Raw genomic sequence first — 26907 nt, 5'->3', positions numbered from 1 at the left:
TATGTACATAAGGATATATGAATGAGTGATGGTACAGAGCAGAATAGGCAAGATACAGTAGATGGTATCGAGTACAGTATATACATATGAGATGAGTATGTAAACAAAGTGGCATAGTTAAAAATGGCTAGTGATACATGTATTACATAAGGATGCAGTCGATGATATAGAGTACAGTATATACGTATGCATATGAGATGAATAATGTAGGGTAAATAACATTATATAAGGTAGCATTGTTTAAAGTGGCTAGTGATATATTTACATCATTTCCCATCAATTCCCATTATTAAAGTGGCTGGAGTTGAGTCAGTGTCAGTGTGTTGGCAACAGCCACTCAATGTTAGTGTTGGCTGTTTAACAGTCTGATGGCCTTGAGATAGAAGCTGTCTCTCGGTCCCAGCTTTGATGCACCTGTACCTGACCTCGCCTTCTGGATGATAGCGGGGTGAACAGGCAGTGGCTCGGTGGTTGATGTCCTTGATGATCTTTATGGCCTTCCTGTAACATCGGGTGGTGTAGGTGTCCTGGGCAGGTAGTTTGCCCCGGTGATGCGTTGTGCAGACCTCACTACCTCCTCTGGAGAGCCTTACGGTTGAGGGCGGAGCAGTTGCCGTACCAGGCGGTGATACAGCCCGCCAGGATGCTCTCGATTGTGCATCTGTAGAAGTTTGTGAGTGCTTTTGGTGACAAGCCGAATTTCTTCAGCCTCCTGAGGTTGAAGAGGCGCTGCTGCGCTTTCTTCACGATGCTGTCTGTGTGAGTGGACCAATTCAGTTTGTCTGTGATGTGTATGCCGAGGAACTTAAAACTTGCTACCCTCTCCACTACTGTTCCATCGATGTGGATAGGGGTGTTCCCTCTGCTGTTTCCTGAAGTCCACAATCATCTCCTTAGTTTTGTTGACGTTGAGTGTGAGGTTATTTTCCTGACACCACACTCCGAGGGCCCTCACCTCCTCCCTGTAGGCCGTCTCGTCGTTGTTGGTAATCAAGCCTACCACTGTTGTGTCGTCCGCAAACTTGATGATTGAGTTGGAGGCGTGCGTGGCCACGCAGTCGTGGGTGAACAGGGAGTACAGGAGAGGGCTCAGAACGCACCCTTGTGGGGCCCCAGTGTTGAGGATCAGCGGGGAGGAGATGTTGTTGCCTACCCTCACCACCTGGGGGCGGCCCGTCAGGAAGTCCAGTACCCAGTTGCACAGGGCGGGGTCGAGACCCAGGTTCTCGAGCTTGATGACGAGCTTGGAGGGTACTATGGTGTTGAATGCCGAGCTGTAGTCGATGAACAGCATTCTCACATAGGTATTCCTCTTGTCCAGATGGGACCACCTTACCATCCTGAGACAAGGCAGAGTATAGCCCACAAAGATCTCCACCACGGCACAACCCAAGGGGGCGCCAACCTGACAGAAAGATCACTTCAGTGACTCAACCTACTCAAGTGACGCACCCCTCCTAGGGACAGAATGGAAGAGCACCAGTAAATCAGTGACTCAGACCCTGTATTAGTGTTAGAGGCAGAGAATCGCAGTGGAAAGAGGGGAACTGGCCAGGCAGAGACAGCAAGGGGTGGGTCACGCTCCAGTGCCTTTCCATTCACCTTCACACTCCTGGGCCAGACTACACTCAATCAGCGGTATAAGCGGTACTGGTACCCGAGTGCCAAATCTGGGACCTAAGTGCTTTTGAACAGATTCTACCCCAAAGCCATAAGACTGCCAAGCAGTTAATCAAACGGCTACCGAGACATTCTGCTTTTTTACCCATAGCTAGATGTCCATAGTACTTCAATCACCTAACCAAACCTACATGTACATATTACCTCAATAAATCAACACAAGTACCTCTTTCTTCAGTACACTAACTCATTACCGGTACTCCTTGTATATAGCCTGTATATAGCCTTGTTATTGTTATTTTATTGTGTAACTATTTTACTTAATATTTATTGTTAATTTTCTTACTTTTTAACTGCATTGCCGGGAATGGGCTCATAAGTAAGCATTTTACGGTACAATCTACACACTTGTTGTATTCGGCGCATGTGACAAATCCATTAGATTTGATTTGTATGAACTTTTTAAAAGTTAAGTTGGCACTCTTCTGTAGAAAACATACATAAGGGTAGTTATAGAGACCGGATTGTAGGAACAAATTTCATTAAAAAAATAAAAAAATTGGCAAAAATGTATAAAACTTGTTTTTGCTTTTCTCACTATAGGGTATTGTATGGAGATTAATAAGGGGAAAAAAACCATTTAATTAATTTTAGAATAAGGCTGTAACGTTACAAAATGTGGAAAAAGTGAATACTCTCCAAATGCACTGTATTTACATAATGGGTCATGTGACTTGGTTACCATCGTCAGGTACTAGCCAAGTAGCCTAGTCAATCAACAAGTCAAATCTATCACCATCCGTTTCAAAATACTCAAATTATAACCCAATTTATGACATGGCAAGAGGTTTATCAGACGTCAATTGTCACTCTCCATGGAAATAAGTTTTTAAAATAGTTTTATGGTCAGACCTAGCTAGCAGCCAATGCAGCTGGAGAACATGCTAGCTTAGCTAGCTAACTTATGCATAAAAAAAAGAAATCTACATACACATGTTCAAAAATAACTGTATTATCCCCTAACATGTTAATATAAACACGTGGTAGATTTGTATGTTTCTCTGACTCCTTACCTGTACAAATACTAATATTAGCAGTACTTGAAACAAGCTCAACTGCCTGGCAGCCATTTCCAACGGTCAACATTTGCTATGGTGACCAAGGTGGCACATGACCGTTTGTATTGTAAATAAATTGTAAAGTAGAGTTCAAATCAAGTTTTTGGGGGGAATAAAAAAACTAGCAAGCTATTTACGAAATGATGGACACTCACCTCCACACACTTTATCTCCTCTTTCAGCAGTTTGATCCAATGGAACTTCAATACGGAACATTCCCAGAACGTTCCCAGAACTTTTTTTCTTCCAAAGACCAAACGGGAACCACAAATCCCATTTTGCCTACATAAAAGTTCTAATTCACCAAAATAATAACGTTATTTAATGAGGTTATTTGAACTTTCTCAGAAAACAATTTGTTACTAAACTTACCAAAATAGCAATGTTCCCTTAAGGTTCTCCTTTGGTTCTTAGTAAAAATAACTTTCCCAGAATTTTGGTTTATTGTTGGGGGGCTTATTTTTCTAAAATGAAAAGAAGAACCTTTAGGTAATGTTACAATAACGTTCTGTACTAGCTGGGAAGCTTGTGTGTGCAGAGCAGCACTAGAATAAAATAAAAAAATCTAATGTGAAACATGATACCTATAGTATTCTTACCTAACGTCGATAAGGTCAATCCATTCTATTTAAACATCTTTCCCTAATTTCTGAATTTGTCTACGCTTGTAATGTCATCAGTAGGCTACAGTAACCTATGCTTCAGATGGGGGTGGCAGGTAACCTACACACACATACACCCATTGGCAAAGATTTCCAGCTGGCGGGCAGACTCTGGAATGAGTTTCTGAATGACAGCAGAGAGGAAAAGGAAGAGAGGCCTAACTCAGTAGAAAATCTGTTTGGAACACCCGTCTGTCTGGAGCTGCCAGAGTCTCCAGTCTGTCCGGAGCTGCCAGAGTCTCCCGTCTGTCCGGAGCTGCCAGAGTCTCCCGTCTGTCCGGAGCTGCCAGAGTCTCCCGTCAGCCAAGAGCTGCCAGAGTCGTCAGTCAGCCAGGAGTTGCCAGAGCCGTCCGTCAGCCAGGAGCTGCAGGAATTGCCCTTCTCTCCGGAGCTGCCGGAGTCTCCCGCCTGTCCGGTGCTGCCGGAGTCTCCGTCCATCCGCTGCTGCCGGAGTCTCCCGTCCAGTCGGGACCCGTGCTTGGGTCCTCAGTCCGAGGTCGGGCGGTAAGGGTCGCCGCTCTTAAGAGGCCACGGAGGCGGGTAAAGAGGCGGAGAAAGACTATGGTGGAGTGGGGTCCACGTCCCCGCGCCAGAGCCGCCACCGCGGACAGACACACCACCCAGACCCTCCTATAGGTTCACCTTTGGAGGGGGTACTGTCACGTTCTGACCTTAGTTCTTTGTTATGTCTTTGTTTTAGTATGGTCAGGGTGTGAGTTGGGTGGGTTGTCTATGTTAGTTCTTCTATGATTTGCTATTTCTGTGTTTGGCCGGGTATGGTTCTCAATCAGAGGCAGCTGTCAATCGTTGTCCCTGATTGAGAACCATATTTAGGTAGCCTGTTTTCTATCGTGTTTGGTGGGTGATTATTTTCTGTTTTCGGTCGTTTCTCTTTGGTATTTTTGTTATTTCCGTGTTCATTTGAATAAATATGGACACATAACCACGCTGCACCTTGGTCCTCACCTTCTTCCACCAACGGCCGTTACAGTGTATGTAAACTTCTGACCCACTGGGAATGTGATGAAATAAATAGAAGCTGAAATAAATCAATCTTTCTACTATTATTCTGACATTTCACATTCTTAAAATAAAGTGGTGACTTCAACTGTACATGACAGACAAGTGAGATTGAAGAAGAGTCTCTGCTAGTACTGTACCACAGAGATTTTAAACCCAGAAGCTCAACATCAAGAGACTTCCAGGAACACTTGCAAAACAGCCAAGAGACTAGGCAGGGGTTTGAAAAGGTAGAGGTAGTTTCTTAGTTGTTCATTTAAAAAAAATCTAAAGCCACAACAGAGTCGAGCCAATGTCTTATATAGTTACACGTTATTCCTCCAACCTCATGAAAGTGACAAACTGACAAGTTTTCAGGCGCAGTTCGGTGCGAGACAACCGTTAGACCTGATGACTTGTTTCTACGCTAGCCAAAGTCACCTACAAGTGTGATTGGTGATTTCTATTAGAGAAGCAGTTTTAGCCTATCTTCATATTGTACTGTATTTAACTGTACTATGTTACATATGGCACTCCTATGAGAGTGGATCCAGATAGCTTCCCTAGCAACAGAGCACAGCAGGATCGGATCAGACCAATGATGTCTAAAAACCCTGGTGCTGTATAGAAGCAACCGGACAGCCATCATGGCACTCCTCAATTGACATGTTTATTCTATTACAGACACCTGAATGCATACTTTTAAATATATTATGTAAGCTAAACAAAGATAAAAATGAAAAAATATATAAAACATTTACCGTAAAGTTTTTTTGGTACTAATATTACTGCCCCCAAAAAATACTTAAATGTAATGTAATTTTGTCCTTGAAACATTTAATTGAAATACTGTAGAATTCCATTCAACTCTATGGAGGACTGCTCCTACTGGGGAATGCCAATATGGCCTACTGGCTTCAAAGCCTATCAATTGCCAATACATAGCATCGTCAGTCGAGGATTTATATACGTCATTGGATCAGACACACTGAGAGGAGTTCCCTGACCCCCAAACACACCAGGATTTATCATTACCATGGAAACATGGGGAAAACACACACAAAAACACATCACCTCTCCTCCTTACCCCTCAACCCCAATGCAAATAGCAGAGTGGGAGTCATACCCCAACTTTCCCTCTGGCCCTGGGGCTCACATCACATAAATACATACATCCATATATACATCTAGTAAACTTACTGTACACAAATGCACAACAGACTTCAGAATACTTTCATGGCCTTAGATAGCAATCATGCAATATTTTAGTTATAGCAGTGAAAAAGTGTACTTTGAAACATGTTAGATTGCAGTAACCAATAGCAAACATAATACATTTCAGACATGGCAATAAGCAGTATCAATTTATCCTCCTTTATTGTGTCAGAGGAACAGTAGCCTGTCTCAGTATTCCCCTGATATTTTGAAGCATCCTTGACCAGCATATATGGTGACCAATCTAGGAAGGGAAACTATTTTACTGTCCATTACAGTGTTTCCCAGGATTGACCTACTCTCTTGGTTGTGCCAGCACACTAAACAAGAAGTACCTGTCCTTTCAGGCAGTCTTAGAGGTGCTGATATCAGGACTGCAATCATCCACCCTTGGTTCTTTAACCCCTGATGCATTTGAGGAGTCAGATGGCATATTTTGCAATCTACAGGATTCCATACCGGATTCTACAGGATTCCAGATTCCATTCGATGATAATGGTCAGACAAAATCCAATAGAAATCTGTAATTCCACAACACAGATACATCCACAATGGGTTAACTGTTTAGCCCCGTCAGTGTTGGAGCGCTGTCCTTTGACCCTGTGAGCTTGTGGAGGTCACTGCGTGTGAAGACGACACGGGTGGAGCAGAGCATGGCCATGATGCTGAGGGAGCAGGCTGAGGCCATATAGGCACTGACACTGTGAGACTGCTGCACTATGGAGCCCAGACACAGAGCAGGCAGCACCTGGCCAGAGAACAGAACACAATAGAATAACCATTATTGTTGAGGCAAATAACACACACTCATCTGTTCACTGGTCAACTGGTCTAACCTGTAGAACCTAGCTTTAGTGTTTACCTGTGAAAGCAGGTAGGCACTGTCTAGGATAGCCATGTCTAGACACATCCCTCTCTGAGGCAGGGGTATGGGCTCTCCTTCTCTCTCCAGGGGAGAGGGCAGGGGTATGGGCTCTCCTCTCCAGGGAAGGGACACGTGGGGGGAGGTGGAGGAGGAAGAGCAAAGGGGAGCCCTGGGAGATTGACCCCTCTGGATACCTGTTGCCATGGATGTGGACGGAGTCAGGGGAACAAGGGGCTTGGAGGGGATGTGGTCATCACTATCTCCTGGGTGAGAAGGTCTGGATTTGGAACTGGAGAAGAAGACCTGAAAGAAAAAAGAAAGAAAGAAAGAAAGAAAGAAAGAAAGAAAGAAAGAAAGAGAGAGAGAGAGAGAGAGAGAGAGATGATGGGAGTAAAAGCCAGAGAGATGGAGAAGAGAGAGCGATAGAGAGAAGAGGGTGGGATTGGGTTTATCTACTGTGATCACTTCCCTGTCAGAACATGTAGTGGTAATCTGTCTCACCTGTCTGTCAGAGTGATACAGACACAGCAGGGTGTAGGGCAGGACCTGCAGCACACAGAAGGTATATCCAGTAGCTGCGGCCATGACAGTGATCATCACTACACTCTTTGAGAAACTCATCACAGCTGTAGCTAACGCTAACAGGACCACACTGCTAACATACACAGCCCGGGTGCCTAGCAACACTATCCAACGCTCCATCAGGATGGAGCAGACCACTGAGGTCAGGCACTGCAGGAATAGACCCACACTCGCCATGCGCACACCTGGGGAGATACGGGGGAAAGTAGGTGTATGAGTGTATTGAAATGGATGCATTTACAATCTAATATGAAAATGTTACAAGGGTTTAAGATAAGGAGTGAAAAGGAAAAAAGGAGAAGACAAATTTGCTGCAAACATTGTGGTAAATGAAAAGATAATAATCAAGTAAAAGTCTGTCCATCCTACCTTCATCGTATCGTAGTCTCTCCTGTGTTCCAGGTGTAGCGTTGGGTACTCCCCGGTACAGCCCCACTCCCATAAAGTCTGTGTAGAACAGCATGAAGCTCATCAGAGCCATCCAGCTGAACAGTTCGGCTACAAACAGCCTGCGTATGACTGCCGGCACGTGCATACACACACTGTACATGCGTGGCAGCGCCGACACACACAGCGACACACTCCGCCCCACCGCCAGCCGCACACACACTGAGGCCGCGGCAGCAAGGAGTGTGCACAGTATCGGCTCAGGGCGGAGCTAACACTAAGATCCTTCCTAGTTGTCTCTCCCCCTCTGGTGTATCTTTCCTCTGAGATGAAGACTGTGCTGAGGAGGCAGGTGAGGAAGATGAGGGTGAGCAGGGCATAGATGAAGGCCTCCTGGCCGCCCAGGTAGGCTGCTGTCGGGCATGGCTCCAGTCCAGGGCTGGCAGCAGGTACCTAGGATGAGACAGAGAGGACACAGGAGGACTCTGGTCTATTTTATGATATGATCTCTGTCCCATTCACTATCTCAGAGAGATGGAGAGAGTTACCCTGCCCCAGGCAGCACCTGGGGCTGATCTTTAGGGAATAGAGAGAGAGAGCGAGTGAGAGCAATAGATAGAGACAGAGAGGTCCCTTACCCCAGGCATCCTCCCAGGCTGATCATCAGTGAGTAGACAGAGAAGGCCCTTCTGCTCTCCTCCTCTCCTGGGAACTGGTCTGAGATCAGAGCTTCCAGCGGAGTGAAACAGGCCTGTGGATCACAACAGTCATTTAGCTTCTATAAACACCACACACACACACACACACACACACACACACACACACACACACACACACACACACACACACACACACACACACACACACACACACACACACACACACACAGTAAGGAGCAAAAAAGACAGTTTGAATTCAAATAAAGAATTCAAATATAGTCAGAAACATTCTATATCACAATGCTATCTAAGCAAAATTCCAGTAAACTACAGCAATTACAAGCCCATAAACTACTTCACTCCAACTCAATCAGATTTGTTTTTTTATTTAACCTTTTTTTAACTAGGCAAGTCAGTTAAGAACAAATTTGTATTTACAATAATGGCCTAACCCAGATACAGATACAGCACTAGTGTATTTATACTATTTAACAATATATTTTCTGCTCTACCTGCCCAGAGAACTCCAGCAGACAGGCTGACCCCGCCAGCAGGACCCTCTCCAGCCAGCGGGGGTGCTGTGGGTAGAGCAAGGCAGCTAGGTGAGAGGCCTGGGGCATCACCTGCAGGCCCAGCAGAATCCCCACACAAAGGAGCCAGATGAATGGCCGCCGCCGACCGAAACGTCCACGCCACGAGTCACTATACAAACCGATCATGGGCACGAAGATCAAACCCAGAACTGGACCCACTCCTGAGAGAGAGAGAGAGAGAGAGAGAGAGAGAACAGGAAGGAAGAGAAGGAGATCTACTTCAGAGCTGAAGAACAAATAATGTATTCAAACCATGGTCATACAGTGTTCACACTACAGTCATTCAAGAATGACAATATGGTCATAGAGTGTTGCCTCACCCAGCACCATGGTCATGTAGCGTTCCTCCATGCCGGCCTGCAGCAGTAGAGGGGGGATGTAGAAGGTCCCTGCAGCCATACACACCTCCAGACCACAGGTCAAAGCATTCACCAGCAACAGCTGACACACACGACCCTGCATGACTCAAAGATGCTTCCTCTGTCTATACCTCTATATCTATCTATCTATCTCGCTCTCTGGTCTATCCCCCTACTTTCTGTCTCTCTCTCCCCACACAGTTTCTGAGACAACTGTGATACAGGAGTTTATAGTGACTGTGTGGACAGGACAGAATGCTCTTCTCTATCCATGTAATCTAAGGGTCTAGGCTTACAGGGGTAGTCCTTGAGTGACCTGCGTATGTAAATGAGTACGTGGGGCAGAGTGAAAGGAGGCTGGTGTTTGTGTCCCATGCTGCTGTCCGGAGGTCCCAATGTCTCTTTACTCAAGATAGTGGATAACAGACAAGATAGCTGACTGGATGGCTTCCCATGTATAGTGTTGTCTGTACTCACATTGCACTTCTGGCAGACAGAGATAGTGGGAGAGTTGTATGTCTAGCTCCGTCTATTTCTCTCTGTCCTATGGAGGTAGTAGAGAAGGGTCAGTGAAGATAAAGGGTTCCAGTCTTGTGGTCATGCCTGGTGAGTGTAGGTGTAGTTAACTCAACTCTGCCAACCAACAGAGAAATCCACACATGGAAACATGGGCCCTGAGAGAAGTAAGGGAGAACAGGCTAACATGAATAGTCACAACATGATAAAGGATCAAATATCATAAGTCATACTGGATGCAACAAGCTTCCAAATTATTTCTACAATCATTTATACATGTGTTTCCCGACTAGTGGGCCTGGACTTGGGACTCATTGGTGGGCTTTAGATGGGTCACAAATGCTGAAACTTTAGTAACCACCGGAATAAACTGGTTATAAACAGGTGTGTAGTTAAGCTACAGCTTAACACTTATGACAGAGAAGAGGGGGGAAAGCAGGGTTCCATTTATCTATCTGCCTCATCCTGTAACTCGCAGGGAAAACAGGATGGAAAACGATTGATTAAGATTCCAAGATGTGTTATATTCAAATAAGACACTTCAGGTGAGCTGGAATATACTGTAGCTTTCAGGAAGGAATCAAATAAATCACTGTGTACATACACCCTGCCAGTTTTATGTACCTTCAGTCATCCAACCATTAACATTCAACACATTGTGCAGATAGAAATGTCTGCTTTAAAGAACTGAGGGACAGGATTCACAGTTGATCCAATGTGGGAGCGTCACGTGTGTGTGTGTGTGTGTGTGTGTGTGTGTGTGTGTGTGTGTGTGTGTGTGTGTGTGTGTGTGTGTGTGTGTGTGATACTTCTGTGGATCAGCTCAGTCATTTCATCAGTAGATTAAATTTCGCTTCCTTATGTTATAAAATGCATTTTACCAAGACAAATAGGATTCTTCATGTTCTGAGTCATTCAGTATGGCCTTTCTCTAACATATCATTAACATTATATGCCAAAACTCAGATTTAGACTTTTTCAATAATAAGCACTGAGCTCGAACCAGGGACTCTTGCACTAAAATGTCTTAGACCGCTGCGCCACTCGGGGGGCCCTCGAGAGCCCTGTTGACAGTGCGGTGCTGCTTTTTCAAAGTAACATTTGAGGGTTTTACATGGTCGTCTGCAAAGTTGTTTCTGAGGGTCACAAAAAAGCTAACTCAGCATGACACAAGCTGAATTAAATATAAAAGGCTTTGAAAATAAAAAGCTTGCAGGTATGCTCAATACGCCGTTGACATTTCACAGAGATAAGATTGTTTGTGTGAGATATCCTACAGTGTGTACACTGAGGTGTGTCCTCCTCTTTCAGCCTGGCTGCCAGCTCACCTCACACACAATGCAATCAAACCCTGACACAATACGTGGATACCTAGTGTACTGTGCCTAGATAAAGCTATCGGACTTATATCAGGAACAAGAAACTGACTTATAAAGACTTGGCATCACAATTGAGACAACTTGACCAATTAAATGAGGAATATACATAGTTCTGTCATGTCCAACGTGCCGTTGGAACACAGGAGTGATGGTTGCTGATAATGACCCTCTGTATAAGCCTATGTAGATATTCCATAAAAAATCAGCCGTTTCCAGCTACAATAGTCATTTACAACATGAACAATGTCTACACTGTATTTCGAATCAATTTGATGCTATTTTAATGGACAAAATGTTTTGATTTTCTCTCAAAAGCATTTTCTACGTTTTCTAAGCGACCCCAAACTTTTGAATGGTAGTGTATATATAATAAGATTTCACAGTAAGCTCTCTGTCATTTCATTATTTTTACAGGTAAATCAATTATTTATTAAAAAACATCTTGACATTTCTAATTCCCACACTTAAATGATTAAATGAATAAAGACATTTTATAGCTAACACTTCTTCAATTCTGTTAAGTATGGCCTAATCCATCACTACAAAACTCACAGTCTAACGTTCCTCTGGGTCACTCGTGAGAGCTGTTTCTGTCCACTCCTCATGTGCCTATGTCTGTCAACTCTCAGAAGGAAGTAAGTCCTGTGTGTGTGTGCATGTCGTTTCCGATAAGCCACGCAATTATAGGCGTAATCAGAAATTGACCTAGGTTACACACCTGTCTTCAGCTGACGTGGGAGCTGTCAGGAGTGCCAGGCTCAGGCTCAGAATCAGGTTGGGAACTGGAATATCAGCATTCCCATTACATGTCCTGGAGAATTGACTTGTAGGGACTGGGCTAACCACCACAAGACAGTGTCAGCCAAAAGCAGAACAGCGGCTGTCACTAATAGTAGAAAACACACTTCTCAGGACACATACTCCTAGGAACACATCGCTTAGGACAATGGTTTCCAACCCTAGTCCTGGAGAGCTTTAGGGTGTGCAGACTTCTGTTCCAGCCCAACACAACGTCTGTTCCAGCCCAACACAACTTCTGTTCCAGCCCAACACAACTTCTGTTCCAGCCCAACACAATTGACTCCAAAAATCAAGGTCATAATGATTGTTTGACTAGTGCTAGCCTGTAACAAAGGCCTACACACCTGTAGCTCTCCAGGACCAGGGTTGGTGACCACTGTTGTAAAAACAGACAGACTATTTGTGTCTGACTCTCAGTTTAAAGACCTGATTATATCCCAGCAGAGAGGTAAAGCAGTTGTCAGTCAGTCACTACACAGCATGCCCCGAGTGAATGTTTACTGAGGCAGCCATAAAGCTGAGAATCACATCCCGGTCAGCGAAGCGTATCAGTGACAACAACAGGTAAGTAACCTAAACCACTAGGACAGTCAGTCGGAGGTCACTGCTTCAATAAATCCAAAATGAGAGGGATTTAATAGTTATTATGTTACAAAAGAAACACAGCTCTGAGCCACAACTACCTTTGACTGGCACAGAAATCCCAGATGGACATGAATAATGTTCATGTCAGGATAATCAAGAAATGCTTAACATGAGCAGAGAAATGAGTCATGTAGTAGGGCAAATCATGACAGTGCTCAAGCTGAAACAAGCACTTTGAAGGAGAAAAACACATCAAAGTGTTCATGCGCCAGCCATTAAAAGTGCTGAATTAGGCATTTACAGTGTTAAAGAGGAGAAGGGGAATCAGCACATGAGGTCAGTCACACAAACAAACAAAGTCAGTTAACTGGAATCATGGGTGTAGCAACGCAGGCCTCTTCATGTCTGCATGTGTGTTTTACCCCCTCCACACAAAAAAGGAAAGAGGGATAACTCTTGTTCACAGCACCCTGAGGTTTCATCAGTGTGAACGTAGGCCAGTATATCAGCCCCCAATGTGCAGTGAAGTGTTTAGATACACCACTGTAGTCCAAAGTGCATCTTCTGAGTTGTGACATTCTGGCTATATGAGAAAGGACAGAGGTCTGGCACTCTCTAGTGTAACCGATGTGAAATGGCTAGCTAGTTAGCGATGGTGCACGCTAATAGAGTATGGGCGAGGGACGGACTAAAGTGATACTGTTACATTGATGCTGTTGACCCGGATCAATGGTTGCTGCGGAAAAGGAGGAGGTCAAAAGGGGGGTGAGTGTAACCGATGTGAAATGGCTAGCTAGTTAGCGATGGTGCGCGCTAATAACGTTTCAACCGGTGACTTCACTTGCACTGGGACCTTGAAGTAGTGGTTCCCCCTGCTCTGCAAGGGCAGCAGCTTTTGTGGAGTGATGGGTAACGGTGCTTCGTGGGTGTCAGTTGTTGATGTGTGCAGAGGGTCCCTGGTTCGAGCCCAGCTCGGGGCGAGGAGAGGGACGGAAGCTATACTGTTACTGTTAAATGCCATTAAATCAAGACAGACTGAAAAATCTGAGAGTTAGGAAAAGCAGAGATGATGGATGGCGAGCCACTGTGTGAGCAAAACATTTCACTCATCTCAATATATTTGCCAACATTCATATGGAAAGATTGTACAGCCTATAATAGTTCACATGACTGTAGTTATAGCCTCCTTTCTGTAGCCTACGTGTGAAATGAGCACAACTCACATTCATTTTGAATACTAGCCCACCTTGTCTGCTCACAAAGTTGTTATAAAACACCTGTTTTTAGTTCCTCATTCACAGACAAGAGCTCATTCTGGAAATCGTAATGTCAAGACATTATACACTGAGTGTACTGCTCTTCGCGTGACAGACTGACCAGGTGAATCCAGGTAAAAGATATGATCCCTTATTGATGTAATTTGTTAAATCCACTTCAGTCAGTGTAGATGAAGGGGAGGGCAACTTTGATGGGGGTGGGTGCAACAAAAAAACACAACTCATCCTGAGGGGCCACAGTGGCTCGTGGGTCTGCGTACCCACATCCAGTAAAAAAAATGTTACCAATCTAAGAATGTTCTGCTGACATGGACTAATTGAGTGACTGCTGATGCACAACCACATTTTTGAAATTGCACCTTGTGTATTCTATTATTCTAACTCTCAACAGTAAGTTGAGAACACAACTGAGTCCCCCTCCCCTCAAAAAATAAGGTCCATGGGCCTACAAAAGTGGGATGTTCTTAATGTTTTCTACAGTGTATAGGCTAAAGCATTATAAAATCGTGCCTAATAAACCAAGATCGCAAACAATACATCAAAACTAATGAAGAACAAAATTGCTGCCAGTAAAATGATAGACTGTTTGAGCTCTAGGTTAACTGACTGACTGAAGTGCAGTATATCCACACCGCATCAAACTCTACAACATTAGAGATGCGTTTAAGGTTACTGTACCTTTTAAACTCCAGTGGTTGAACCTGCAGCTTCATTCTGCAGAGGTCGTGGAGACTGTGTGCGTACTTGGAGATGCTTCCAAGTTTTGTAGCTGAGTCAAATGAATATGTAACAGTCTGCCTGACTGTCTACTGCAATTGCATTGGGGGGGAAAAGTAAGTTAGATAACAAAATACTTTCCATTTCAATATGCACAAAACATTTGATATTGATAGCTCATGATAACAGAATGATTGACATACCGGTACATTGTCTGCAAAAGCAGAGCTTCTGTATAGTGGAATGCCCTCTTTATGTCCAGTCCTATTGATGTGAAATGTCCACCAACGAATTTGCAGCTGCCAATCAGATGTTTGTGTTTCATTATTGTTCAATCAAGTTGAATGATTCAGATTGGCATAGAGGATTCTAGTCTATTGATAGTGTGCATCTCAATAGTCTACTCAACAGTGGTTTGCTCTTCTTGTCTCCTCTCCTTCCCTTCATCTGTACTGATGACTAGACAGGTGATATTTCCAGTGGGCATCTAAAACCATATTGTTTTCACCTATTCTGTGACTACAAATGAGTGTTAAAGAAGGGGATGAGGCCACTAGACTAGATTACTGTGATGCACCCGTAGACTGCATGGAAACAGTGCCACTTTGTGGCTAACAGTGTGTAGTGCCGAGGTTGGGCCCTTGGAGGAAAAGTCCCCTGGAATAGAGCCCCGCAGTGAAGGTTCATAATACCCATAAAACCTAGCGGTCAAACAGGGAAATGGTTCCAATCGTTTTTCCACCATTCATTTATCCTATAAGGAATTTAGAAAACATTTACATAAGGGCAGTGTTTCCTGCAGGCTTACCATGGTGTGATGTTTTGATAACCGTATAAATCTCTCTCAGACAAGGTGACTTTTATAAAAATATTCGGCACTATTTACTCTCAGATTCAAACATTCTAATTAGCATAAAAGTAGGCATGCAAGACTACAAATCCTTGCAAGCTCCCTCCTGCACAGCAGCTCTAGCTGACACCTTTGCTAAAAGGTATTGTTTCAATGTAAAACTTGCATAAGGCATTCATCCAGAGAATCTTACCTTTGGCTCGATTTGGCAGTCTCGTCCAGATCATCATGACATTTGTAGTTCTTTATGATAGCGACATTAGCAGCTAATTAGCATTTAATTTGTGTCGGGTAAATACAGGCAAATATATTAATAAAAGTCACCTTGTCCGTGAGACATTTACATGGTTATCAAAATGTCACACCAGGGTAAGCCTACACAAAACACAGGCCTTATTGTAAGTATTTCTAAAATCCCCTATGGGAAAAATGAATGGTGGAAAAATGATGGGAACCATTTCCTTGTTTGACCGCTAGGTTTTGTGGGTATTATGACTCTATGAGCCCCACATCACTCTCACATAAAACACAGAGGTCGACATCAGAAAACAACTAGTTAAATCCATATAAAAAGTAGGTTGCCTTTATTAGAAGCCGGGAAACCAAAACATCGTCAACATCATTGTTGTCGTTAATACTTTAAGACCACAATATTGTTTTCTTCATCATCATCACTGCTCACTTTTCCACAACATGCAAAAGATTCAACAGTTCAACGTTCCCTTTCCACACCACTGACAAAAGCTTCTAGACTCCATCACCTGTAAGAATCACAATTTTGCTTAAATTGTACTAGCAATGTAAATGTAAGCTACATAGAAAATATTAATGAAAAGCAATAGAAATGCAGGGATACTGAAGAAAGCATAGGAAAGTAAGAGCAAATCCATGATTTATCATGGTTATGTCTTCATGTTAAACAGGGGGATTCAAATCTGGGCCTGGAGGTCCAGAGCACTGCTTGTTTTCATCCTTCCCCTCTACTAAGGGCCTGATTCAGACCTGGGACACCAGTGACAGTCATTCAGTTATCGAGCATAAAAAAGCCCAGCAGTATGGATCTCATATTCCTGTGTTGGAGCCCCCGCTGCCTGAACACAGAAACCCCATACAGTACAAGCATTCAGTGTCATTCAGTAATATGATAGAAGCCCTATACTAAGATGACCAATCTAAATGAACTCCTAACCCCAAGGCCTTTGTGTAGAAAAGGATTGAATAGGTATACTCAATATGGTCAAAGGGCTAGGGGTCAGTTCGGAATTAGGCAAATAAACGTATCCACTGCAGTCAGGAGGGTAACAGTGAAAGTGCACAAGAACCAGGGTCAGTTTGGGTCTGCTCAAACAGCTTCTAGGGCATGTGTTTGCAGTCTTGGGGTCTTGAGTGATTTGGTATTGGTCAAAACACATCATTGGGCCTGAAGGATAGGCTAACAAAATATATACATACAGTCCTCCCCTTTTATGAAAGCTTCGATCTTGGTCAGCTAGGTCTTTTATTTGATTACATGTCAGACACCCCCTCCTCATCCTCTTTTTCTATGTCAGATCTATGGCTTCGGTTGGTCATCACCAGAGGCAGAGCAGTCATTTGCTGAAGTTCAAAGTGACTCCAAATGCCCTAGGCAGTACTGCAGACTGGGTGGAATCATTTCAGATCTACAGGATTGTTTGAGGATTAGGGGGCTAGGGGCACAATTAAATCCCCTCCAATCCACATGTATCACACCATACACAGTGCCTCCTCTAGTTCAGCAGGACCAAGGGAAAATAAGGCAAGAAGAAACAGATTCAATCTTTAAGCATCCAAACTCGTTTTAATAACTGGTAGAGTTCATTCTCAGCTAAAACAATAATGAATCCATATAGACCAAGAACACTTTTTGATACCATAGGTTTGGCTCAAAAGTTTTTCAACCCAGGGAGTTGAAAAACAGCACTCATTTCATGCTGTCTCTCACCTCCGCACCATTTGCAGATCAGAAACAACCAGGAAGGCATAAGCAGTGGTTTGACCTATATTCCTTCATATTGTTGTCACCTATCCAGTCATATCAGATCTCTGCAGGGCAGAGTAGGGGAAATACAGCTAGTGTTTCTTGGTTGTGGAGGAGAGCAGAGGTGTGGAGCAAAACATTAGCTGGCATCAAGCTTCTGTGAAAGAGGGAGTGAGTATGAACTGAGTGAAGGAGCAGGAGATGAGAATCGAATGAGAGAAAGGAAGTGAGTGGAACAGAAAGGAGGGATGGCTGAGTCTGCTCTCCCAGACAGTTATAACACAGCAGAAAAACAGATGGATAGGGTCAACTTTTCTTTAAAATCAAGATACATTTTTATTTATTTTCTTAAAAAACAAACATTACAAAAAAAATCTGAATAGAGAAGTAAAGCAAACCAACAAAAACAAAAATCAATTTGGGGACTCAAAAAAAAAAAACACTCTCAATTCAATTTAAAAAAGCTTGGGGATGCCTGGCACAAAGGGTTGAACAAGAGAGGATGTTCTGTGTGTATGTATCATGCCCAGCTGAGGCATTCAAAGCATCTAACATCTCTGAACCACAAACCAAAGGAAGAGGGCATAGGGTGAGGAAACACCAAACCCCTTGAGCGTGTGTGCTCCATCACACCCTTGCACTGTAGTAATACCAGCACACGGTAAAGACACATGAAGAAGAGGTTCTCGGAGGGCTGATCCAGGACCTGCTTCCATGACCCCTCAATCACCACATCATTAACCGTTTACAGCTCATAGCAGAAGCTCAGAGCACTCGGTCTAAAGCACAATAACACACTGCTACTGCAAAGCAGTGATCTTCAACTCTGTTCCTTCTAGCACATTACTGAACCGTTACATATTCAATAACAAAACAAGCTTTGTGTATGTGTTAAACTGACGGTCCTTGACACAGGACCAGGGCATAACCTCAGAGTAGGGGGAAATATAACAGAGCATTAATTCAACTAAATTAACATTGAAATAACAACCATAAAAACCTTCCTGCTAAAACGTGTTGTGTTTGAGAGAGTTTCAAAAGCAGTGTCTGTCTGCACAGTGCTATGGGGTTAGTTGGCCGAGTACCTCAGGGAGGGCAATCTAGATACAGGGAAATAGACAGGAAACACAGACATCATATCCTCCCTCAAGAGTCTCCAGTGTGGCCCTCTCTGATTTGTCAGCGGTGGGTTCCGACTGAACCAATGGGTAGTGTTGCACAGTGAATAAAGTGCTTTGATTGAACACCAGCAGTCCACTGACAAACCAGGATGGAGAGGGAGACCCTAACCCAGACTGGCTGAACAAACCCAGGGCTCAGTTAGTAATCCCTGATCTAACTCTACTGGATAGGCAAAAGCAAGGGTTACACTACATTGCTTGCACCTATTCCAGTCATGTCAGACTAGAGATTACTTGAGGAGGAGAGGGGACGGAGACAGGAGTAGAAAGAAAATGGCTGTAGAAAGTTTATTTTTTATAGAAGGCCCACTTACACACACACCTGCAGAGAGAAAACTAACGACTCTACACACCAAGCGACTGTCGAGGACGGATCCATACTAGCACTGAGCTCTCAGAAAGGCAAACTAACAAAGCCGAAAGAAACTGTTTTCTGATATTCACACTGACTTGTGTAGGAAAGACTAATGCAGTCACTGCAGAGAAGGAGATGAGAAATGCGAGGAAAGGTGAGCCAGTGGAGGTGTAGCTGAGCAGAGCGGACAGTGATGGGGTGGATGGGACAGAGAGTCAAATCTCACATGTTCTTTCCTTCCATCCCTCACAGCCATATGGTGGTATACATGTTCTCATGCACAGACACTGTCCTCAGTCAGTCATTCATTCATTAGGGGAAGATAAAAACTAACACTAAACAACAACACCACGAGGTTCAAACCATTGAGCCAGGCCACCACGGAAACCGAAATAAAACCCTCTAAACCAAGAGAAACAAAACAAAAAACGTAAGGTTAAGAGAGAAAGATGTGGAAGGGGAGAGGTGGAACTTCTGTGGGGCTAGTCTTCCCCAGAGGGTGCGTCCTCTTCCGAACCGTCCTCTTCTTCCTCCTCCTCCTCCTCCTCCTCCCCTCTCGTCTTCCTTTTCCTTCTTCTCCTTCCCAGGTACCTCCTTAGTTTTCTTGGGAGCGGGGAGGAGTCTTTCTTCACCACCTCCTCCTCCTCTTCTTCTTCCTCTTCCAGAGGGCTCTCTGGCTCCTCCTCTTCCTCCTCTTTGGGCGAGCTCTTCTCCGGGGCCTTGGCGGCGCTTGAGCGACCTTTACCCTTTCCTTTCATTGGGCTGGGGGTCACTGGGAGAGAGGCGCACACACACAGTTAGGGATACACATTCATTCAATTATGTTTTGAGGCTGGGAGGATACAAAACTTAACAGCCTGTACAACAACATATGCTTTTAGTTCTGAAGGATATGGGTGATTGATTCATAGTGAGCAGTCCTACCGGTGGCCTTTAGTCTTGGTTTGGGGGATTTCTTCTCCTTCATCTCCGGCCTGCTCCGTCTGATCACCTTCTTGCTGCTCCTCTTGCTCTTGGAGCGGCCGTAGTCACTATCATCATCATCCTCAACCATGAAGTCTTCATCACTGCCCGACTCATCAGCTAGAGAGGAGAGGGGGACGAGCTAGTGATTATTGGTCATTTCACCTGACAAATGTCACTTTCCATATTGGTTTAATTTACGCTCCATGAAAGCCATTCATGTGGTTTATTTATAGTTTGTAAAGCACTGTGGTTGATATACGCTCAATGTAATACTGAGTGGTTGACTTACGATCCATGTAGGTCTGCTCAGTGCTGTGTGGATAACTTTAAGTTTCAGTGTACATTTTTGTGGTTGTGTCAGTAGGACTATAGTGTAGAGTGGTTGACTTACGGTCTGGGAAGGCCTCCTCTTTGTCTTCACGTTCCTCGTCCTCACTGCCCCCGTCTCCCAGCAGGATCTCTCTCTGTTTGGACACGGCCTTGGTGGCAGCCTGGCGCACCGTACGCACCTTACGACTCACCTCCTCATCACTGTCATCTACACGCAGAAAGACGTAGACAGGTTATAACACAGTCATTATAACTGGTACACACACACCTCAGTGCATGAGTCTTACCTGCAGGTCGTTTTCTCTTGGGTGTCCTCTTAGTGGGCTTTGCCACCTTGGCTGTTTTTCCCTTTTTCCTCGTTTAGCTTCAAAGTCACTCCTCCATCCTCGTCATCCTCCTCTCCAAAGTCGTTGCCTTCATCACTACCAAAGTCATCTGCACCCAAACAGAAACATTCACCACTAGCACGGTCCCAAAATATCTCCTATCCCTAGTCCCCTTTCAATAGCCCAAACCCCTATAACCTTAGCATCATACATTTATCAGAAATGAAGATTTAACAAACATAATATTGTTAATCAACCAGAATGGCTTACCTGCAGAATCATTTTTGGATTTTGAGAGTTTTTCATCAGAATCCTCACTGAAACCAAAAACAACAACTGAGCAACAAGCACCAAAGGAGGCAGATACAGTTCCTCTACACATCAAGGCCGGATATTATGCGACCGCAATCTTGAGTTGAGCCCTCAACTCGTATTTCAAAATAATGCTTGACGACAACGTGAGATGTTCACTGAAGTGCGAGTTAGGATTCAGCCTTGTGCTGCTGTTCTCTGGGCTCACCTGTCCTCCTGAGAGTTCTTTGAACGCTTGCGCTTCACCTCACGAGGAGCCGCACGAGGCTTCTTAGGCTTGTCTGAGTTCCTCCCATACTCCTCATCTACAAGGGAAGGGAAAGGGGGTTACACACTCACAGTTTAGCTACAGGGGAGAGGGGTTGCAGTTGCGCACACACACACACACACACACTTGCACTCTCACCTGCATCATCAGACTCTTGGAATTGGGAGTAATTCACCACCTTCTTGTTCCTGTGAAGTAAACAAACAGCCAATCAGAAATTCCCTCCTGTTTCTAGTCAGTTAAGAAGACTGTCGTTGTAGGACAAAACATGCAGAAATAATAGTCATCACAGCCGTTCACTACCGTACAGGTTACATGCTGTCAGAGTGACCCAGTCATCTTACTCAGCCCTCTCCTCACAGAGGACACAATAAGGCTAAAGGGTACAAATTAATAGTCTAATGTGGCTATTCATCTGCACCAATCTCAACACACAGGGTTGATTAAAGATAAATATCTGTTGAATGTCCAATGCTTTATGTGAGTCCAGATGGGCCCAATTATATAATGTTAGCTATGTAGGCCTACCTCGTTCTACTAATTCACAAATACGCTTTTCACAAAATCATGCTGCTCTGAACAATACTGTGCTAGCTGGAATATTGGCCTGATAATATCTTGTGGTGGTGACTCAAGACCATGCTAGCCCACTGATTGTGTGATCGGCATTGGCCCTAGAAACGAACAGAAGTCTTCAGATTAGAGATTAGACAAACATAACACTATGAACACCATCTGGTTCATATAAAATGCCCAACTCTATATGGTTCTTATCTCCAGTAAGAGGATAATATGTGTCAGAATGCAGCCAAAGATTTCAGGAGCAACCGGGTTATCAAATCTCAGCTCCCTCTATTCTACCACACTCAGCGGTCAACCATTTATCAGCAGCATGTGTTGCATGCGTTTTAATAATCAAGCTCCCTCACACAGACAGGGAGTTTTAGGAAACTGGTGTCCCACTTCTCCAGTTAAGGGCTCATTTGGGAATGTGGATGAGTGGAATGGTTGAACGCACACACACACACACTGAAATTAAATGTTTGCCCCCCCCCCCAGTTTTATCATTGCACTGTGATACAAAACGTGGCATCTGTGCCTTAAAAGTGGTCGGATAGGCTGTTTGGCAGTATGAGCTGCCTGGATTTAAGATGGACACCACAGAATGTGCGAATGGCAGCTTTTGTCTGTGTGTGTTTTCTCTGACTTGTAAAGGCAAGCAGAACAAAAACTGGCTACTTTTATTTGACTGATGTAGCTGGCAAGGTAACTGCTGTTTGACATAACAGGAAAAAAGTATTTATTTCCAGTGCTGAGTTAGTAGTGTAACATTAGCTAATGCGTTACATGTTTCAATCCTCTCGACTGAAGTTCTGTCTGAAGTGAATTAACTAGTTTGCTTGCTAGTAGCTACCACAGCCAGTTCCGCTTTAGATCTCTGCTACCTGACAGATAGCTAGCAGCTAACAGCTGTTGTGTGCATGGAAATGTTTTGTAGCCTTTGTTTTGTCCTGTTTCAACAGAAGTAAATTAACTTGGCTAGTTTTCACCAGCTGATGTACCATTAGAGCAAGCCAAAAGTTGGCTAATGTTAGCTAGCTAGCGCACTAACTTTAGCTATTTGTTTTGCCTCAATCACTATTATTTTTGCCTCAATCAGTTACATTTCCATTTAACTAGGCAAGTCAGTTAAGAACAAATTCTTATTTACAATGACGGCCTACCCCGGCTAAACCCTGACAACGCTGGGCAAATTGTGCGCCACCCTATGGGACTCCCAATCATGGCCAGTTGTGATACAGGCTGGATTCGAACCAGGGTAGTAGTGTAGTGACGCCTCTAGCACTGAGATGCAGTTCCTTAGACCACCTCACCACTTTATTCTCTCTTTGCGTCTAACAGTGGACAAGCCAGAAGATTTAAATACTTAAAATAGTTTCAGGCAGTCTGACAAACGTTGATTTCCACACTGTATCAATGGTTGATAGGCTTTTTCCAATGACACAAAACAAAAATGTGAGGAAGACTATTAATGATAATGAAGCTTATAAGACCATCCATTATCTCGACTAACCGGTACCCCCTGCATAAAGCCTGGGCATTGGTATTTTACTGCTGCTCTTTAATAATTTTTTACTTTTACTTATTTCTTGTTGTTTGTATTTTTCTTAAAACTGCATTGTTGGTTAAGGGCTTGTAAGTAAACATTTCACTGTAAGGTCTACAGGCCAACAGGTCTACCTGTTGTATTCAGCGCATGTGACAAATAAAATTGGACTTGATTCATATATGCCAATGAAACTGAATATCATGGACTCAAATGTAATTCCTCTGCTGGAGGTGTAAAACACAAAAAGGGGACATATCTGCATATGTTATGCTCTTGTGAAGGCTGGCTGAATTCAGCATGTTTACAGATTCTCCCTTCCCGCCATTTTTGTTTGCTTGGAAATGTTGATACTGGAGACTTATCAGAAGTGTAATCTAGCATTTATAGTGGCTCAGAAATGCATTACCATTAATTGGAAGGTTGGTTATCCTCCCACAATGGATGGCAGAAATGTAATGCATCACTAGATTTGATTCATTACAAGATTAAAGGTATACTGTGCAACTTTCATAAGGTCTGGGTGCCTTATATGAAATAGTGTACAACAAAAGGAGTCCATTTAGAAAATATGCCCACTTAAGTGGAGATACCTATTCAGGCAATCCCCAACTGCTGGGCTGCCCAGTCATGGCCCTGGGGGTTTGCCGTACTGTTGGTTAATGAATGTTTCACTAAGATCCTAAAGCTGAGTGGGGTGTGCTGAGTTGGGGCGCTGCAGGGTGGTGTATCCCTAGGGGCAGGACAGGGCAATCCAGCTATATAGCGTGGACAAGTAAAAACAGCTCTACAGTACTATTAGGCCTATAATGAATTACAGTACCCTCAATTATTGGGACAGCTAATCATTTTTCTTCTTTTCTTCATACCCCAAGCCTGGATTTGAAATCAAACAATGACAATGCCGTTGAAGTGCAGACTGTTAGCTTTAATTTGAGGGGGTATTTTCATCTGTATTGGGAGACCCTTTAGAAATTAGAGCACTTGTTGTACATAGTCCCCACCCATTTTAAGGGACCAAAAGTATTCGGCCAAATCCACTTGTATGTGTATTAAAAGTAGTAAAAAGTATTTGGTCCCACATTCATAGCACACAATGACTACATCAAGCTTGTGACTCCACACATTTGTTGGATGCATTTGCTGTTTGTTTTTGGTTGTTTCAGATTATTTTGTGTCCAGTAGAAATTAATGGTAAATAATGTATTGTCATTTTGGAGTCATGTTTATTGTAAATAAGAATAGAATGTTCCTAAACACTTATGAACACACATGAATGTGGATGCTACCATGATTACCCGATAATCCTGAATGAATCGTGAATGATAATTAGTGAGAAAGTTAGATGCACAAATATCATACCCCTTCAAATTCTAACCTCCCCTGTTATTGTGATGGTGAGAAAAACAGCTCTACAGGGGGTATTAAAAACAAATAAATGTAACCTTTATTTAACTAGGCAAGTCAGTTAAGAACAAATTCTTGATGTGACAGCCTGGATTTGAACCAGGGACTGTAGTGACAACTCTTGCACTGATATGCAGTGCCTTAGACAGCTGCACCACTCAGGAGCCCACATCTATAACTTTCTCACTCATCATTATTCATGATTCATTCAGGATTATCTGTAATCATGGTAGAATCCACATTCATGTGTTGAGAAACATATTATATGCTTAATTACAATTAAAGTGACAGCAAAATGGTCATATTAGATGCCCAAGAACATTCTGAGGGAGGACCCCTGTCAGGTTATGCCCCCCACTTCTAAAACCAAAGTTTTGCATCTGCACTTCAGGTGACACACTGCTGACCACAGGCCACGCTCAATATTTTGCCACCACCCTGACCTCCCAACACACAATAGTGACTGGAAGCACACTTATTGTAGTAGTATTGGCTAACAGTCCCACACATGGTTAAATTAGCTAACGGGAGCGAGGAAGAGTACTCAGGGCAATAAGTAATTTTACAAGCGGTTAGATTGCAAGGCCAGGCCCTGTCGCCACCTTGCAACAGACAGACAGGCCGAAAGCTTGGGGGACTGGGACCCGCGAATTACCTGGAAGGAATAGAGCCTGGGTTACCTGCGCCGCCACATTGCTACTTTTTTTTTGCATATCAGTGGGCGCAATATCGGTTTCATTGTTTGTGGAAGCCAAATAAACTCCACGATTTACGACGGAATTGAGCGGCGACTAGTGTGGGCAGACTAGACCGGTGTCACAAATGTACAAACGACTGATTTCAGCACCCAAAATAGCCCGCAGTTACACACGACATTGTTCCGTGTAATTGGGGCCTGAAATATGTATTTTATAAATATTAAAACGTAATTTTATGTGACCTCTGCCGTCCACACTAGTCGCCGCACAAATCATCATAAACCGTTGAGTTAAATCGGCTCTTTGCGGTTAGTGTTGCAACATTCGGCTGGCGCGTGCTTCGTTTCCGATAGCATGCTACATTGTATCAACAAGTATCGTCCATTTGTTGGTGGTTATCTTGAGATACAAAGACGATTTTTTTCCTTCGCTCAAATGCGACCCTTTCGGTCTTTTCAGGCAGTGAAGAGCTAGGCATGGGGGTGTGGTGACTTCTAAAGCCACTCCGCCCCCTCTGACACACTTCCAGTGTTCATTTACTGCCATCAGTGAAAATGTAGTTCCTCCGCTCTCCCCTTCTCCTACCGCGTTTTCACTGAAAACCAACAAGGCTGTCTTCGGCCTTTTTAAATGTAATTGTTCCCTAGTAATAAAGACTATCAAAATATACGACAATTGCATTTTAAATGGAGTTAGTGCAGACGTCACAAGGCTGCGCGCTAACAATAGCACATCCCATGAGCTGATGTCTACCTCTAGCCCTGGTTTTTATTAGCTTTTCAGAGTCTCCCGTGGATGAATGGGTAGCCATATTCGCCAGTCTGTCTCCTTCCCATTTCACGCAAAATACCAGGCCATGCCACAGTCCAGGGTCATATAAAACAATGGTAAATCAGACAAAACATATGGTTAGTGCACCAAATGATGTTCGCGTTGGATCGTTTTTTAGGCATGATTTGCACCAGATGCACGCACACACGCCAAGGTACGCGCAATACAGACATTTCAACCTAACCATGGCGAACATTCCACATAGTAAGGAATCATGCTATCAAGTGCGTGCACGACAAGAAAAAAACATTTACATAAATGTTTAATCAAATAAACGCAACGGTGACTAAAATGCACAACATGGTAGCGACGTGCGTGTTGCCTGCGAAAGGCAACGTGCACACCGTGCAGCCTCAGCGGAGGACATATTAGGAAAACCTACCTCACTGGTCTTGACATTTTGCAGAAATACTGTAGAGGTTAAGAATGTAAGAAAAGGGAAAGGAAATCTAGAAAAATAAAAACAAAATCGTCCCGCTCTGCAACTCCAAAGGGCGCAACGAGACCTTCCAACTCCAACGCCCCGGCTACAGCGTAAAACTAAATCTAAGGCAACGATTTGTCTTCCAAACGCGATTTTAGTTTATTTTTTTTACCTTCAGCTACTCAAAATGGTGAATAAAACAAACTGAAACTGCAGCCTATGCGCAACCTAACAGAGTGGCCCTTGGCATAAAAGACCGCCCATCGTCGCCGCTGAGAGGAGAGCATCAACACTCCAAAGCTTCCATTGGGCAGTTTGAATGATACTTTACTTTTTGGTTGGATGTTTAAGTTGCTCATCAAACCCAGTGGTTCAACCCATTTACCCTCCCCCTTTCAAAGATAGGTTGAGAATGCACTGCTAAGAAAACAAAAAGAGGCCCTCAGTGTGGATGCAAGTTGCCCGAATTTGTGTTCAGAAATGACCACAATGTAACTTTCTATTGGGAAATATGCGCGG

General features: G+C 43.8%; 2 pseudogenes; both read right to left on the bottom strand.

Moving 5' to 3' along the window:
- Nucleotides 1-5816: 5816 nt before the first annotated feature.
- On the bottom strand, nt 5817-9225 carry LOC135572647 (solute carrier family 45 member 3-like; annotated as a pseudogene).
- A 6526-nt stretch (nt 9226-15751) lies between these two features.
- LOC115139341 (nuclear ubiquitous casein and cyclin-dependent kinase substrate 1-like) lies at nt 15752-26647 on the bottom strand (annotated as a pseudogene).
- Between the last annotated feature and the right edge of the window lie 260 nt (nt 26648-26907).

This window comes from Oncorhynchus nerka, linkage group LG2, assembly GCF_034236695.1.
Source record: "Oncorhynchus nerka isolate Pitt River linkage group LG2, Oner_Uvic_2.0, whole genome shotgun sequence".
Taxonomy (NCBI): Eukaryota; Metazoa; Chordata; class Actinopteri; order Salmoniformes; family Salmonidae; genus Oncorhynchus; species Oncorhynchus nerka.
This window is presented reverse-complemented; position numbering and strand designations above follow the sequence as displayed.